This window comes from Lucilia cuprina, chromosome 3, assembly GCF_022045245.1.
Source record: "Lucilia cuprina isolate Lc7/37 chromosome 3, ASM2204524v1, whole genome shotgun sequence".
In the NCBI taxonomy this organism is placed as follows: domain Eukaryota; kingdom Metazoa; phylum Arthropoda; class Insecta; order Diptera; family Calliphoridae; genus Lucilia; species Lucilia cuprina.
In genome coordinates this window covers 50,711,801-50,729,622 of record NC_060951.1, presented here as the reverse complement: position 1 = coordinate 50,729,622, position 17,822 = coordinate 50,711,801, and the positions used below count along the sequence as shown (strand labels likewise).

Sequence of the window (17,822 nt, the reverse complement as noted above, 5' to 3'; positions counted from 1 at the left end):
CCTTTTGAAATATTGAATATTTTTATAAAATTTCTTTTTGTTGGTTTAAGTTTTAGTCTTTATTTTGTTCTTTTTGTTTAAACCTTTTTTACTAGCAATTCCCTTTTTTTATTAAACTTCTTTCTTCTTTATGACTTCTGTTGAATTTCCCCATATAGTTCATTCAATTCCAACAATTGTTCATGCTCCAAAAAATTCTGAAAATATAAAGTAAAAGTAGAAAAGAATATTATAGTATAGCAAAAACTTTATATTAAAATTTTGAAAAAGTAAAAGGAAGTAATATGTAGAAATAGTTAGTCAAATGTAAAGAAAACTTAGATTTGCCTTAAAATGTACTTCAAAATGTATTTTTTATTGGCTCTTAAATAGACTTTAAATATAGAATTTATATAGTGCTTTAAAGTATAAAGTTTAAAAATACAGTTTTTGTAATTATATAAATAATTGGATTAGATCAAATTCAAAATTTTTTATAAAAACTTTATATTAAAAAAGAGACGGATATTTATACCATGTATGCATAAAATGAACTGTAATTCTTAGACTTGTAAAAAGTAACTTTGAATCTATTGCTCTGAACTTTTAAAACTTTCAAATAACTTCCTCTATATATTTTGAATAAGTATAATTACATTTAAAGATTTCATAAAATTTCATATTCTTAATGAAAATTTAACTAGTTCATTATATTTGGAACACTTAATAAAATTTAATTATCATTAAAAACCTTAATATGGTCTATTTTGAGGCGCATTATATATTATGTCTTCTATATCTAAATAAAATTACACCATATTAAATTTCTATAAATACATAATTTCATCTAATAATAATTATACTAATAAAATCCAACACTTTATATACACAAGCATGTATTGAATACATACATATGTATATAAAACACATACATGCATAATAAGCTAGAAAAATCACTTTCAAGTATACAATAATAATGACTATAATAACCCAAATAATGATAACTACTTATAATAAAGAAACAACAACAACAAAAAGTCAAAGTGAAAAATGTCTATGTATAAAATATCTTTTATATACATACATTTATCGTATGTTTCTATTTATATATAAGTAAAATCCCTGTAGTATTGACGGCTTTTTAAAGATACTCTTATAAAGTTTAACTTTTTTATTTATCGGCTTAAAAATTATAAGTTCTAAACTTTTTTAAGCATGATGGATAACACTACAAATCTCCATAAACAGCGTTAAAGTTTCTTAACGCCATGGACCTTTGAGTTATAACCTTGTTCTGTTCATAATTGCCTAAAAATACGATTTAGAGAGTTTTTTTTACTATGGCAATCTGTTGGGTAAATATAATTTTTTTTGAAAGTATGTACTTCTTTCTTTTATGCTATAAATATATAAAATATTTTAAGAACATGCAGAAATTTATGCATATATGTATATACATTAGGTTCTGCCTGTTTGAATGGAGGAAAAATTAAGTATTGACGGTTTCCCCTGAAATAAAAACTTAAGTTCATTCTTAGATATAATTTCTCAAAATTTTTGTTCTAGGTTTTGGTCAAAGAGTCCTTCTAAGGGATTTTTCAATTTTGCTTATGTTTGGATTAAAGTTTTTATTAAACTTTTATTTCATGGTGGGAAGTTCATTATATTTTCTTTATAAGAGTTATGAAGCAAATCATAATCAGGAGCATTTTATATTTTGATCATCAGGACAAAAAATTTAAATGAATTTTAGAATTAAATAAATATTCAATCATACAAAACTTTTATTTTGGGGCCACTCTAATGTTTATACGTATTCATATATGTTTGTATATGTTTATATCAAATTGGCTCATTGTTACTTTTTTATATTGTATAATGCCATCGAAAATTAAACGAAGGAAGAGAAGAAAAAAAATATAAATAAATAAAAAAAATTAAGAAATAAACGACTAAGACAGTAAACGTGTTTAAAGTATGTATGTATGTTCGAGAAAAAACACGTACAAAAAACATAACAAAATAAACTGCAGGAATGAAATTTTAAAAAAATGTATTTGTATATGAATATAACCTGCAGTTCGGGATAAATTATCTTAAGTAGGGATTTTACCGTATAGTTACAATTGTCTAAGTTCTGAGAAAGCTAATCGTTCAAAAACGACCAAAATTATGAATAAGTATTAAACAAATAAAAAAATATATCTTAACAACTAAGATTATGTTTTGCTTTGCTTTACAAAAATATAAATGTTAAAAAATAGAAAAAAAAAACGTATAAAAGGATACATTGATGTTATTGAAACCTCTGGGCATAATAAAAGTGAAATAATGCAATAATAACAATAGCACCAAACAAAAACCAACATAAAATAGAAAAAAACGACACATGCATGAGACTCATACGCCAGAGTTTAAAGGAGTATTTTGAAATTTATGTATAAAAAGACTTAAATTAAGATAAATTCTCAGATTTGAATGCTTAAAGTTATTTTAGACATAATGAATAAAAAAGAGCAATCTAACGAAAAACAATAGTTTTGTTATATAGGAATACTGGTACATATCTGTTTTATCTTTTTCTCAATGATTACTGTAGCGGTTGCAAGAATAGAGGTATTCTATCTTCTCTGCGAATTCGCTACTCTAACGTTTGCGTTTGCGCTCTGTGAACTATCACGATAGCTCACCTAACATATACAACGATTTTAATAATAATTAGTAAACAGAATTATACACAAATATAAATATTAAAAAAATATATATTCTAGACATTTTAGACAGTTTTGGTTATCATATCGTAGGGTATACTCGACTGTAATATTTCACTTGCTTTAACACAGACTTTAAAGTGTCAATTTTCGTCCACAAGCTCCTGCAGTCATGATCAGACCTCATTTAACACTAGCCCCCATACAAACTCTACATTATAAAACTACTTTGTGAAGTTTGCTAAAAACCCTATTTTCTATGTGTCTGTCTAATAGTTTGTTTTTTTCTAAGTTATTAAGTAATTACTGTTTATTTCAATGCAATTAGTTATTAATAATTTGTTGAAATTACCCAAACAAATTTAATTTTTTAATTCAATTATCATTGTGTTAAAAGTCTATGGGGAGAAAATATAATTTAACTTAAACAAGCCTTTAATAAGATTAAATTAAAAATTTTAAACAAATTTACAGTTGGTTGAGCAACAATAAAATACTTTACTAATAGAGATTAACACGAAATAGAAGTTAATTAACTTAAATATAAAACAAAAAAAGTACATAATTTAGGAAGCAAAAGAAAATTATAGAAAAAAAAAAGAAAAGGGAGCAAAATTAAAAATGTTTATGTTTAAATGAAATATAATGCTTAATGATAAAGAAAATATTTCATGAGATCTTTAGAACATATTTTCATTTATGTATTTTTAAGAAATAAAGTTTTTTTCAAGAATTTTTTGGATTTAAAAAATTCTGACCATGTCATATTAATCATAATTTTGTTTACAAAATATAATATCAGCGTTAAAGTTGATTAATTTCAGTAAAAAAGAAATATATCACTTAAAAAATAGTTCGCAATTGTGCAAGTTATTTTCAGTAAAATTGAATTTTACAGTAAAGGACTCACCTCCTTTGCGCACTAGGCAGACAATATTCTTTTTTATTTAAAAGAAAGCATTATGGATATCTCAAAATCAATACATAGACAAATACTTTACTCACAACTAGTGTGAAATAGTATGAATCTGTGTATTTCTAGCCTTTTTCAGATGTTTTAGGGCAACAATCGATAAATGCTAGTTTGGAGGTTGTAGATTGGATTAGGTTGCATTATCATTTGAATTGTATTGTTTTGGACATATAGTTAAAAAATGAAAAAATTCCTTTAAATTTCTTCTATCAAACTATCTTTCTTAGTTTCTTTCGTTTTATTTTTATTTTGTTTAATAGCAAAAGCGTCACTATTTTTTGTAGTTGTTGTGTATTTAAAGAAAAAGCTAAATAAATAAACGTAATGCCAGAGTATGTGTTTGGAAAAAATACTGATGTCCCAGTTTAAATGACTATTTGACTATATGGCGGATTGTTTTGTTAGTCAGTCAGTGAATAAGTTAGTAAGTTTGTTGGCCGTTTTCGGTGTTTGTGTGGTTGGCTGCATTGCATTGGTTTGTTTGGCTTGAATGGTGGTAGTTTGGCTATAACGTACAAGATATTTTTCACTTTTTTTGTATTAACATACTGTGCAATAGTATTTTATATAGACACTATTGAGTAGCTAGATCCACAGACATTTATAATACAAACACAACTGAGATTGCATGTACAGGAGTTTGATGTATGTGTGTATGTTTTCTCATAGCGGTATCTACTTATATATGTGGGGTAACGTCAATATAACTGCCATTCATGCTTTCCACAAATACCACTGGCACAGTAGGCCAAAGTACATGCATTTACTACTTACACTCACTACAACACGAATATTGTTATACATAATGTATTAAAACAATAGTTGTTGTGTTTTTGTTATATAAAACTGTATAAACACACAAATTAATATATTTGGCATCATATGCAAACTAGTAATGAAAACACCATGAAGAACAACAACAAAATTTGCCATAAAGTTTTGGTTTTTGTATTTTTTGCACGTTTAAACAAAAAAAAAATAAATAAAATCACTAACTTTATAAAGCTGCCTTTTCGTTTTTCATTCTTTGTTTTTGTATGTTTCTTTTAGTTAAACGTTGTAAAATCGTTGTTGCACGTTGCTGTTCTAGAAAATGAAAGACAACAACTACAACCATAAACACCATGATGATGATAAAGAGTTTGTTAGGTAGTTTTACTTTTTGTCCTATTTGTTGCAACAAACTTGCCGTAATAAATACTTAAATGTTTTATTTAATTTAGCACTAGTTTGTAAGAGCAATCATTTCTGTGCAATACTGACATAAATGGAAAAAAGGAAAAAAACAGCAATTTTTTCTCGTTTTTTAATTTTGATGAAAAATGAAATAAATTGGACCAACCCATTTTCGTGAAAAACAAATATGCAATATAGAAAGAGAAAAAATAAAACTCGGTCAAGTTTGTGGAAATTTTTGATTAAATTGTAAGTCAATAATAATAATTTTTTTTTTTTTTTTTTGATGGAATTGCTGCAGGTGTATAAAGTGAATGAAACAAATATTTGACCTACTAAAGGTTATAAAAATATTATATGTATATTAAAATAGAGTAAAGTATTACATTTATTATAAAGTATATTGGTTTAAGATTTTAGTAGGTCTTATGATTAACCCAGATGTGTTGAAGTGATAAATTGATTTGAATATATTTTTTATAAATAACCAGAGTAGAAAGAGTCTTCCAATTAATTTTTCTGTCGTGAGATATTTATTCGATTATTGTAGTATTTTTACTAATGTTCTTTAGAATCTTTTGAAATACTTATACGATCATGATATTAACTGAGAACTTACTTTGGTTATGTTGCTGAAAATCCGATAAACAATTTCAACTCTTCAGCTTTGTAAGATATAACTTATTAACTGCAACATTTCTCATTTAGTTTTTTTTTTAAGTGATTATAAAAAAAATTGCATTATTCTAAAGCATTTTATTAAGTGTCAGAATGTGTTTTAAATCACGGTAATCTTTAAAGGATTTCTAGAGAAGAATTACCTTTTAAAAGTTTATTATATACTGTGTTATCTAAAGTCTTCGTTATAGTCTAATGAAGGAAGATTCTATGCTCTAGTCTACAGTATAATTAGACTAATCCAAAAATAAGTCTATTCTCAAGTAAACTATTTATTTTATTGATTATCCAAGAATCAGTCTATTTTCAAGCATATTGTCTAGTTTGCTGATAAGTCTATAGAATAATCGAAAATCTATTATTCTGTTGACCGGCTTATTGACTAGAATTATAAATCTATTGACTACCATAACATCTAATCAAATGTCTAGCCAATTGAACAGTCTATTGGCTACGCTATAATCTATTCTTTAGACTAGTTTATTGATTAGTTTATGAATTAGTCAACAGACAAGTCCGCTTGTCAATATGCTATATCAATCCATATTACCTATTATTTCTATAAGTTTATTGACTATTATATTGTCTAGTCTATTGACTAATCTATAGATAAGTTTTTAAACTAGTCTATAATCTTCTCAATTGACTAACTGGGGTTTTCGGGCTATTCTATGAAAACCTACCTAAAATTCTTTCTAATCTATAAAATTTAATTTTAAAAAGTTTTTGGGAAGATAAATGCATATCTGGCTTTGTCTGTTTCTTAGTTCTTAATATAATTATACCTAAGTTATGTCTAATAATTGATTTTAAAAATTAGTAAATTATTTTTACATTCTGTGGATTTTGCTGAACTATAAACCATTTATTTCATTTAATAATTTTAATGAGGTTATAGCAAATAATAATATAGGTATTTTAATGCTACACGGTAACACAGTTTTTCAAATGTTGTTGGAAATTAAAGACCACAAAAACCTCTTAAAATCAAGTATTCATTCATTCTACTTGTATTTTAAGGGAAAACAATATCCTCATTTTGAAAATATCTAAAATAAATTTCCCCTCCATCAACAGTAAATTTGCCTTATATGCAAAAAATCCTAGAATTTATAAATTATAAAATAACATTTTAAATGAAAAAAACTATATATACCCACACACCTTATATTTTAACAATTCTTTTATTTAGTTTTGCTTTTCATTCTATTTTTAATAGAATTTATGCTTCAGATTCAAATAACGTCAAATCTAATGGAATATAAACTATTTAGAATTCTTTCATTTCAATTTTTTTCTCATTTCTATAATACTTTAATATGTAAATATTTTTGCAGAGCGCAGAGTAAAAGTAACGTCCCCTGACCTACATGTGTTGTACTATAAAGAATATAAGCACGAAATCTAATAGACAAGAATTAAAAAAGGAAACTACAAAAAAATATACAACTATATATTTACGTGTAACCAAATGGAAGAAGGAATAAAAATATGTATAAAAAACTTCAGCCTGGTGTCAGTCGTAAGTGTTTATTAACAAAATGAACATAATTTTTTCGTTCCTGTAGAGAGTTTCGTTTTTTTTCTAGATTATTTCTTTTCTCTCTGTGTGTTGCCATGTTTAATAGTCTACATTTAATATTATTATAAAACACTCACAACCAACATAAAGTGTTGGAAAAAAACAGGGAAAAGTTAGTTCAGTTTAGTTGTGATTTTTTTTTAACATTGCTACTGCTTGTCTTTCACTTGATTGCTAGCAGCAGAACAGCAGCAGTAGTAGTAGATATTTGTGAATTTATATTTTGCACGGAAATATGAGGAAATACAGAAAAAAGTTGATAAATTGTTTTAGTCAACAAAAAAAAAAAATAGTAGAAAATATAGCATACAAATGTGTGAGCTAAACAAACAGAAAGAAATCACACATTGTTTAAAAATATAAAAACACAACAACAGCAACGAATAAGTAAAATAAATAAACTTTAATTTGCTTATCTTTAGTTACTCATTTTGTTTGTCTATGTGAATTTCACATTTATTGTTTATTTTGTACTCCTTACACAAACAAAATCAGAGAGCAAAGAAACAAAAAACAACAAAGTGAAAAACTTTAAATAATGGCAAGGAAGAAGGATATTTTTTGTAAAACACAAGCAGCCAGCCACACTCAAACAAAAAATGAAAGAAACAAAAATTATCATAAGAAAGTATTTTTTATATAGTATACTTTTAGGGGAAACAAAAATATTATTTGTATGTATATGCAGATATATATGTATGTTTGTGTGTTAGGAAATAATTTATGTACTGTTTGGTTAGTAGGTCAGTTGGAAAATAATTTGCTTTATATTAAATTTAGCATAATTTAAGATAATGTTATGTAAAATGTTTTTCTTTTATACCAACTGATTTGCTTTATTTCTGTGTTTCTCACTAAACAAATACAAACGCTTTTGTTGTTTGTCTTATTTATTCAAAATATTATTTTCTTTTTTTTTAGCTGCTTATAGATTTTTTAGCTTATTTAGTGTCCTAAAAAATGATTTCGTTTAAAAGTTATTTAAAGAATTGGCAATTTTTAAATTTCAATAAATAAGCTGACTATACTAGTAGAAAAATTAAAACACTTATCACTTACTTAAAAAAATCTCTTAGAAAAAATTGTCAAGAAATCTACCTTAAAAATTGTTTTTATAATACAATTTCTTGTCTTTAAGTGTGCCCTGGAGAGTCATTCGAAATTGTTAAGAACCTGAGTTATTTTGTGATAATATATTTTCTTTATGGTAGTTTAATAGAAGGTTATTTTGAATATTACATAATATATTGAAGATTACATAAGATTATTTTAATCCATTTCTAACTTTAATACCAAAACAGTTACAAATAATTTTCTTAAACTTGTTTTACTGACACATTTAAACTAAAAAATTACTTAAAAACTTAATTTATAATATAATGTCTTTAGAAAAAGTAAATTAGTAATATTATTACTTTAAATTAATCAGAAAAGTAAAAGTTAAAAAAGTACTTATGTATTTCGTTTAACATTTTTACACCATTTGCCTTCGCAAGAAGTAAATTTACCAAAATTTTTTCAATTTCTACTGTAGAATTTTCGAATAAAATATGTTCTGTATCTTTATTGCGAAGTCTACTTAATTATTTCTCTTAATTTAACTATAAATCTTCAATAATTGTTCTTAAGCAAGCTACGAAACTAACTACGATAATATTGACATGATAATGTATATGTGTCCACATATGAACTTAAGAGCTTAAGACAACAACTAAATCCATCAATTTTATATAGCCGCTACCTCTTATTATTGTAAGAATTAGCTTTTGATATCAAATATAACGTTATTATTTTAAAGAGAATTATTTTTGAAATTTTTTGCAATTTACTTTACTATGTTTAACAAGTGAAAAAAGATTCTATTATTTTTTAATAATTTTTGGGCAAAAAATTTTAACATATAAACCCAACGCAAACGTATTCGAAATATTCCAACTAATATCTTTGAAAACATTCCTTATATAGTAATCTAAAACTTAATACTGGGGATATCTGTTGGCTTCATAAAGGATAAACGAAAACATCACCAACAATATTAGACATTGAAATTTACAAGAAAATAATATACAAATAATTATTTCTAGAAATTAACCCAAAATCTTACGCTTTCTCTTAAATATTTTATAATCTTTTCTTAAATATTAAAAACATAAATTAAATTAAGAAATTGCAAAAAAAAATTATAATTCCTATTTAACTTATAGATATTCTTATTAAAAAAGCATCAATAAAATTAAAAAAAAAATTATAATATTGCATCGGTTAGTTTATAGCTGAATTCATCGGACGGACAGAACTAGTTCATATATTATTACTGATGTATGTTATTTCAATATAATACAAATAGAAAACATATTTTTAACTCAATATGAGTATACTTGTTAAGATCATTGAATTTTAATCATACGCTCCGGTAACAATGAGAAAAAATAAAATAAATTTTTTTATATTTTTTATATCGCCTTTAAATTTGTAATTTCTTGAAATGGTATAGTGATTCAACGAACGGACATAACTAGTTCTTAAATTATTTTCTGATCCACGTTAATTAAACATGTTACTAATTAATCATACAAAAAAAAATAGAAAAACTTTTATAGGTAAAACTTCTAGTATTAAGCAAAAATATTATCATCATCAAAATTTTTTGAAATATTAAACATTAAAAAAAAAAATGAAAAAGACAAATTATTTTTTGTTATATTCTATAAAATTTTATAAACATTTTTAGATTTTTTACATTATGGCCTTATTCTTGGTCAAGTTCTTTTACATTTCTATGACTTCAAATTGACCTCAATCAGAAAATGTCAATAAAAATTTACAGCGAAAAAAAATGTTTGTGTTTTTATTTAGTTTTATAACAATTCGTTAATAATGGCTGAATATTTGATTAATTCTATGAAAAGACATGTTTAATCGATAATTTAACAACTAATGCTCAGAATTGTAAAAAACAGAATGAAGACAGAAAAGCAAGTGATAAATGGTAAACAAAACATTACAATATATATGAAAAACAATTGAAATTGTAGGCTTAAAAAATTTTTTAAATTCAGATTTTTCTTTGTATGTAAAATATGTAAAGGTAAAAATATTAAGGGCCTCATTTTGTAAAACGAAACGACAAACGTTCAAAAAAATTTGTATGGAAAAAATTAAAAATTGCAAAAATTTCCTAGTATTCGTTATACAAATTTTTACGTTAACGAAAGTTTCATTTTATAAAATGAGGGGGTAAATAAAAAAAATTTAAAAATCGAAGTCGTTTTAAAATTGTTCAAATTATTTACAATATTATTCGAATCTTTGCGTTTTTTTTTAACAATTTTTTTTAATTTAACAATTTTTTTTTTAAATATTCAAAATTTTAATAATATAAATTATAAGACGGTATTACAGTAAAAAACACTTTACATGTGACCAAGAGCAGTTTGAAGATCTGGTTGTGTATATACCATATTTAGAATTTTCAATGTATCCCGAAAATCTAATGTTATCCAAAGAAAAAAACGAATTTTTAATTGCTGCCGAAATCAAAAAATTTTATTTCAAATTTCTTTTATCCAATTTAGTTTTTGTAAACGGCAATAGAATTATTTACTGACATTTTATTCAGAAAAGTAACTTTTATTTGTTTTCTTTTTTAGTAAATTTTTTTTAAAAACTAAATAACATTTTTCAATCCAAAATACACAAGTATTAAAACTTTTCCCAACTTTGAATTTAAAATCAAATTTTAAATTTTAAATATTTTGAAGTTTTGTAGTTTTACGACTGAAAAACTTTAGGTTGTTGGTTTTGGAAGAAACTTTACTTAAAGAAAAAAAAATAGTTTTTAATTACATTTCTTAAAAATTTTCCGTCAGAAATGGATTTAAACTTGAAAAATGGATTAAAAATAAAAAAAATCAGTTCAAGAAGTGTATATACTTTAACATATGGGCAGGATCTTGTCTATCTTTTGCAGTTTAGCAAAAGAAATTTCAGTTACAAATTTTTAAGTCCGACAACTATTAAAAATCAGGTTTTTGATTTAAACTCCCGATTTTTTAGGGTATATTAAAAGTTTTAAATATCGTTTTGTGAACTACTCTACTATACCCACAAACTGCTAGGTCTCACGAGGAGTGTATTCCCATTTTGTAATTTTAACCCACCGTATAATTTGTAAATTTTCAGATATTTACAAAAAATATTTATTTTAAAAATTTTTTAGTGACCTTAAATTGTTTCGAATATATGTTTGCTTTTTCTGTGATATTTATAGAACATTGCAAAATTAACATCGTAATTTCTAGTTCAATTTTTATAATATAATATTTTTGCCAATTTTAAGCATATTTGATTATGGGAATTCAAATAACCGAATTTTCTAACACAACATTTTATTATACTTTTTTCCAAAGAATTTACCTTAATCTTAAAATAAACTTTAATATATTTTAATCACAAAAATATAAATATGAGTTACGTTGGCGTATAAGTTATATACATCTATTATAACAAGTATCCGTTTATAGAAATAAATTGGTGAAAGTTCCAACTAATCATTACCACGATGAGTTTTTAATAAACTCTTAATATCCTTATTTGTGTTTACAATTTAAATAGATTTTGATAACGATTTTTATTGAATTCAAATTGAAAGACCATTAGAAAATAGTAAATTTTCAATCATTTAGCAATATTCACTAGCAGTATTGGCTATAGCTAATATTTGGGTTTTTCATTATTTTCTTGTTTAAAAGTTTTCATATATTTTCATTTCAATTTTTGTTCAACATGCTTAAATTTCAGCTTTTGTTGGTATGAAAAATGTAAAGTTTATTTTTAATTAATTTTAAAAAAACAAATATTCAATAAAATGTTTCCAAAGGAATCTCTAAAAATTTTGGAAAATAACCAAAAAGAAAAAGGCTGCGGATTGTGGACAGCCCATCACCGTGTTGAAAACATTATGAAGCATTTTACATTTTACAAGTTTATTTTGATTTTTTTCTATTATATTTTTAAATAACCCGTTTTTTTAATTTTATTTCAAACCAATTTGAGGTATGATATACGTTGCCGTATATATAATATACATATATCAGAACAAGTATACTTTTGGAAAAAAAATAAAAATGCATTGTTATTCATTGTATTCTAATTTTACGTATACAATTTTTAGTGATGCGTCCTCTTTTTACACATCTAGTAATGTGCTCTGTATTTTTCTAGTCGGATATACCATACTCGTTGTGGTATTTAAATAATTTTTAAACTGAACACAATAAAATTAACACAAATATTTTTCAATTATGCGTGTTGATTCTGTTTTAAACAAGATATACAATTTCTGATAGTTCTGTCGAATCGAATGTTATAGAACGCAGGTATGTTAAAGTGATTGTATAGTTATTAAAATTTATCTTTAATTTATCTCTATTGTATTTTTTAATAACAATGGGTACTTCTTGAACGAATTCTTAATGATTTTCCTATAAAGATTATTTTCAATTATATAGTAAAGTGAAACAAAAAGTAGAAAAATTAGCAGATTTTTTGATTTTTGTAAATAAAATGTTACAAATGTTATATGTATTTCACTGATGATTTTTATTTTTTTTATTTATTATTATTTTTTTTTTTGAAAAATAAAAAAATTAGTTTTACATTTACTAAAAAGTTAAAAAATCTGAAATATTTACAAAATTTCGATGTAAATCCTTAAAATTAATTTCATACATGCCCAGACTTTTTCAGAAAATCGCTTTAAAGGAAGCATGATATACCTTAAACGATTTAATATAAATGTTATGATGAAAGATTTTCAATTATTTGTTAACTTTTTGCAACTACTTTCTACTCAAAGGAATGAACAATGCTTTATGACAAGAAAATGAAGTAATAGTATCTAAAAAAGAACTAAATAGCCTTCACTTTTGAACTTTTTTTCTTATTCTTAATGGTCACCTCAAAAGTTTGATGTGCTGAAGATAGATGGCCAAGTCCGTGTAAGCTAATTGATTATTTTCAAATATTTTCAAAATCTTTTTATTATTAAAAAAATAAAACATATTTTTATTTTGAAAAAAGTATTTCCGACTTATGTAAAAACGATTATTAAGTTAACAATGTTTATTAAAACCAGTTTTTTATGACAAAAGTGTATAGAAAACCATTGTTAACTTTAATACACTTTTTTGCATAAGGCCCCTAATGTGTAGTATTTAATTTGATCAATAATATAAAAATATAAAACTGAAATCTCATGTGAATCCTTAAAATAAATATAGAATACAAAAATGTATATAATTTCAAATATATTAAGTATAGTTTTCATTCATGCTAGATTTCATTAAAAAAAATAACATATAGCATAATTTTCGACAAATAATATGCATTTTTCACAAAAAAACAAAAAAAAAAACAATATTGAAAATAATTTTTTATAAAAAATACACACCATTGTTTTCGTTGCACAATTTTAGCAATTAATACACTTGCTGCTGTTCAAATTTGATTTATGCTGGTGTAGCTGACTGTGATGTTGATGATGCCTTAAAGTTTCAATAAACTTGCTTTTATATTTTATGCGAACTCTTTGAGTTTTCTGAAACATTTTGGTTATTTTATTGCAACATAAACTTAAATTAAAACTTTTATCTACTGGCTTGTAATTTAAATTATTCTGATGTATTTTATTTGAATTATTCTTCTTTTAGATTAGCATTAACATTACTTCTCTTAAGCCATGACTTTTTTGTAATTATTCGTTTTATACATTTGTGTTATGACATGAATTATGGTTTTATAACTTCCGTTTTTATGGTGAAATTTTAATTTAATGTATGCAGCACTAAAATTATATTTAAAACATAATTAATTTTTCGTTTTGCGTTTAAAAAGAAAAGACAACAGCAACAACAACGATAACAACTGCTCCACTCCACAACTATGCACTATTTTTTGCTGTAATATTTATTTTGTATTTTTTCTTCTTATTCTTACTTTAACTTATTTTATGTTATTTTATATTTTTTGTTTAAGCTCAAAATTTATTTCTATTGCATTTGCACAGGCACACAAACACAAAATACTTTTACTCCATTTCCGCTGCTTACCAGCTTACACTCTCACACACTTGCAAAAATTCATTCATTCGATCCAATTCAATTCATTGACATAGAACAACAACGGCAGCAGTTGCAAGTGGCAAGACCATCATCATGTAAAGCCAGCAAGCAACCAACTTTTAAATGGCATTAAATTTTTTTTGTTATTGTTGCTGTTGTATATATGCAGCAGGCAAATTGTAGTTGTAAAAAGGGTATTGCATTGGCATTGCAACAGAAAATAAAACACAGAGAAAAAACTAAAACAAAAACTACAACAATTTTACGGAACAGAAATATAGAACATACAGAGAACGACAATACTAGAACCGCCAGCAACAACCAAAAACAACCATGCATCTTTTTAAATACAACAACTAAAAACAATTGCCAGTGCAATAAAGAGGTCGGTTGGTTGGTATATATAAATTTATTTTATTTATTTATTTTTCCTGGTATTGTTGTAACTTTTGTCTTGTGTTTTAAACTGTTTTTATAATTTTTTTGCCAACTTTGAATGCCTTGTTGCAGTGGAGTAATTTTAGTAGTTTCAAGTGTTGTATAATTTTGCAGTTTGCAAAAAAGTTTCGTTTTCGTTACAAATAAGGAAAGGAAAATTAAAAATTTGTTTCACTTTATTTGCATTTGTCTTATTTAATTACTTTTTTATTTTTTGAAATTTAAACCATTGTTTTCAATTTAATTAGAGAAAACAAATATACTAACGTATTATTGTATTTTCATTAGTTAATTTGTATTTTTTATTCTTTCTTATATTATTTATTTCTTTTATATTTAGTTTGTTTTTTTGTTAATAACCGTCTTTCCGTATTAGAAACGCGTGTGCGAGCACGCGGAAAAACAAAAGTAAACTGTTCCACTGCTGCACATCGAACTCTAGGTCTTACTTGTCTTCTTCTTCGTCGTTGTTGTCGTCGTCGTCGCAGCAGTCGTTGTCGCTGTTGTCATCATTACCATCATCATTATGAGATTATTCATCATTATCATCACAACCAACATCGTCATATTCATAGTCATTATTATCTTATTTGTGTGTTGGATTTTACATTTTTCTAGTACTTGATTTTTTTCTTCATCCAAATTTTCTTGCCTCTAGTTTTACAGTTCAAATGCCATCACACACACATACACTTACACAAACCTATCATCATTATCTCCAACTTTCATACACACAAAGATTTGAAACACCGTTTCAGAAGACACTAACTCACTCACTCACTGACACTCTTAACATTACCGCACACTAACAAGCACTATTTCATTTTAATGTGTGTTTGTATGTCTATGCAGTCATGTATATGTGAGTTGTATTTCTTCTTCACTTTGCGTTTCCTTTTGTATTTCTATTTTCTTCAGCTTGCTTCACTTTTTTACCAAATGAATGAACCAAAAAATAAAAAAATTTACATACACACAAAATGTTTAATAAAAAAACATGTATTTTTCATGCCTTCTCTTGTTTTTTTTTTCTTTTTTTTTGTAAAGAATTATTACCACGGAGCTGTATTCTATACGACGACAAGTAGCAGTGAAACGCCGCACACGAATGCTGTACGATATACCGACAATGCTGACACCAAGTGCTTGTGCTGTTGCCTTTTTGTAGAGTCTCTACCGGAATCACAGCACAGTTCACTCACATACCAAGGCATCAATACAGAAAAGAACAGAACTGTAAAATCCAACACCACCACCGTTAACAACAACAGCAACACTACAGCGAAAAACTACTCTTTTAAGTTCTCACCATTGCCAACGCAAGTGTGTATTTAGAACATTAGGAGAGAAGAAAATTTATTTAAAAAGTGTGTTTATTAGTGAAACACAAAAACGTGCTACAACATTTGCAGTTCTAGTGTTAAAATATGATAAAAAAGCTTTTTCCGTTTAGTTGTTTAGTGTTTTTCCCTTTCTGTATTCTCAATTTTAGATACAACATGGAAATGAAACATCTAAATGCAGTAGGCTATAGCAATACTGAAACGAGAGAGGATATAACTAACGTTAACAGAGTAATGTTATAAGCATAATGTTTAACATAAATTACTTATTTTCCTGTCACTGAATACTAGAAGGAATACTTCTCCTGTTTTGAAATGAAACGAATAAGTAAATTTAAATAATCAAACATTTATTATTCAAATGCAATCTTTTACAATTTCGTTCATTTCCTAACGGTGTATCGTAATAAACTCTTTTCTCAAATTTACCTGAAAATGATGGCTGGTCTAAAATAAGTTCATATAATTTTCATTTGGTTTAAAAATTTTAAAATGATTTTATATTATCAAAATACACACCAATTATAAAACTGACAAATAGACTAGTCTATCAACTAAACGATCTATTAATCGACTCTAATGAAAAATACATAGAAAACTTTAGTGACAAAATTGTAGATTATTCTATTGAAAAGCTTGTTTACTATTAACTTAACAAGTTTGTTGATTATCATATTGTTTATATTTTGAATATTTTAATCCATTTATATTAACTAAATAGACTAATCGTGGATAAGTCTATAAACTTGTCCATTCACTTGCATATATGCTTACCTGTTACCTAATCTATGAACTAGTCAGTTGACTAGAGAATGAGCTATTCTATTGACTAGACTAGTTTATGAATTCAGCCATAATTTATATCTAGAATGAATTTTGTAACAAATTGTATGAATCGAATATGACTTTTTCACAAACCATTTTTATTGAGAATATTAAAAGTTTATAAAATATATAAATCTGTACATGAAAGATTTTTTTGTTTTTTTTTACCAATTTTCTTTTATTATTACAGAAAAATTGCAATAAATACCCGTTACCTGTTAATGTTTTCCATTTCTTGCTTCAGAAATTTTGCAAGTAACGCGCATATTTCACTGTTTTCAATCTAAAAATCATAAAGAAATAAAAAAATTTTCAAAGAAAATTCATTTTTGAACAAATAGAAAAATATAAAGAAAATTTTTAATATTTTAAGTCAAGGCTTCAAGATTTTGTTTAGAAATATAAAATTGAAAAATTCATACAATTTAGGAACTTATTCTTAAATATTATTAACTTTAGTCAGTGAAAGCAGTTCATTATATTTATGCTGTAACATTTTACTGTGTGGTATACAATATAGTCTGGACTCATCTATGGAAATAATCTATTAACTATTATCTTTATTGCTTTGTGGACTAGTCTAATGAATTAACCATAAACATGCCTATTGAATAGTTTATAAGTTGGATTAGTATTTTTATTAGTTTATAGACTAAGACTTCTCAAAGTAATTCTTCTGATTACACGATAAGCTATTTAGCCAATATAACAATCTTTTTAGCTATCAACTGTATTATTTGTGACAATTTTTAAAGATTAGTAGAACGATTTTGTTTACGAAAATTTGTTTTATAAACCTGTTATTAAAAAGATCCAAAAATTATGCAGAAAATAAAATAATACAAAATCACTGCCTAATAATTAATTAAAATTTGCAAGACTTTTCTAAAACAAAATATATTTATTAAGTTTAACATACTAATGGTAAGCAAACATAATTGTTTTAACACGAAGCATTTTCATGCATAACATTATATTACTCATACTCTAATATGT

At 25.1% G+C, this 17,822-nt stretch overlaps 1 long non-coding RNA gene across 2 annotated transcripts; it reads right to left on the bottom strand.

Annotated features, from left to right (window-relative positions):
* Positions 1–127: 127 nt before the first annotated feature.
* On the bottom strand, positions 128–15,708 carry LOC111677913. 2 transcript variants are annotated; one of them, XR_006940389.1, is made up of 3 exons: positions 15,108–15,708; positions 13,551–13,943; positions 128–197 (listed from the first exon to the last, which is right to left on the bottom strand). It is a non-coding gene; the product is annotated as an uncharacterized LOC111677913 (long non-coding RNA). The 2 variants fall into 2 exon arrangements; XR_006940388.1 differs by having other exon boundaries at positions 15,175–15,708.
* Between the last annotated feature and the right edge of the window lie 2,114 nt (positions 15,709–17,822).